The following is a 1,664-nucleotide window of genomic DNA, read 5'->3' on the forward strand; positions in this document are numbered from 1 at the left end:
GATCTATTTCTTTAATTTATATTGTGATTTTTATTTAATATTAGTGTTTGAATTTGATAGTATAAAGGATGACGAATGGTTGCTGAGAGTGAACCAAACGAGATTAAAACGGATGAATTATGAGAGAAGAAAGAGATGAGCTTCATTTAATTGCCATCAACCCCACCCTTCTATGTGCATGCGCTACACATGGTTCTTGAACACAAATTGGAGGCTCAAAATTGTGGAGTACTCCCTCACCGTCGATCTTCGCTGATATACCGCTGTCTGTCGGATTGATAAGGGGTCAAATCTGAGGTTCAGATTTCGAGCATCAAGCAATTATCATTCAATCTCCATCCATTTGTTCTTTGGCCATTTGATTGTATCCAATTACAATCAAATCTGAGGGTCGGATTTAGAAAAAATTGACCCTCTAATTTATGGGGCTGTAAATCTAAGCCTTAAATTTGTTTTCCACCGGTTCACACTCGAAAATTACACGCACATTACCGATAACAGTGAAAAATACTATTGCAATCCCAATATTCAAATAAAAAAGCGTAACCCATAGTATTAGTAATAACGGAGCTATTTTTTTTCCTTCTAGGCCAGACCAGAAGGTTTTGTTACGAAAAATTCTAATATTTTTTATGGGGAGTTTTCTAAAAGTTTGATTCCATGCCTTTTGGATCAATTACTGCACGCCACGTAGAAAAAAAAATGTTATAACAAGATGTTTCAGAATATCAAAAATAAAACTTTAGGTCTATTTGAATATAATGTTTCATTAACTCAACTTCAAGGATCAAAATAAAAGGAAAAAAAAATTCAATAACGTGTGCGGGAAGACCTCTCCAAAAAATCCAAAAAATGAGAGGGATAGATATTCGATCACAGACTATTTTATATATTATTACTTTATGAGAATTTCTTTGCCAATGAGTAATAGGTAAAAAGTAAATATGATAATTAAATTTTTAAAATGAGGATTTATTTCACATAACAGCTAATTTTTTTTATACGAAAAGAATTGGTTATTTGATTTTGGCAGGATATGATTCATCTCAGGCACATTGAAAAAACATTTTTAGAGTTGAATAGGTGTTCATCATAGAAAGATGTACAAGAAATAGTTGATATATTTTTTTTGTAGTTATCTAAAATATATAAAAGAAAAAGGAATAGAAAGATATTTTAGAATAAAAAATAAAAAATCAAAGAAATTATTAATAATTTGTTTCAGAGCTACAAGAAATAAAATAGTGTAGATCTTTTTTATTATTGATGGTAATGCTAAAGATAATAATAGAATTATTTTATTTTATTTTGTTGGTTTTTGTGTTTTATCTATTTATTTATTTTTAATGCTCTACTTTATTGTGTTGAATTTTTCTTTTCAAAAAAAAATATATAGTTATTAAAAGGGTTAGTGCTTTCTCTAATATAAAATTAATTTGTATTTAAATTGTTATTAAATAAATCAAACGATTACATTTGTTAAGGATAAAAGAGATAAATAAAATATGGAGTTTCGATTTAAGTTTGGTACACAAACCTAAGGATCGAATTTGTATATTAAAAATTATACAAATTTTAAAAAAATCAGATACACAAATTTAAAGATCAAATTTATATTTTTAGTAATAAATTTGATAATCTAATTTACATTCTCCATGATTAAA

Source organism: Arachis ipaensis, chromosome B02 (assembly GCF_000816755.2).
Source record: "Arachis ipaensis cultivar K30076 chromosome B02, Araip1.1, whole genome shotgun sequence".
In the NCBI taxonomy this organism is placed as follows: Eukaryota; Viridiplantae; Streptophyta; class Magnoliopsida; order Fabales; family Fabaceae; genus Arachis; species Arachis ipaensis.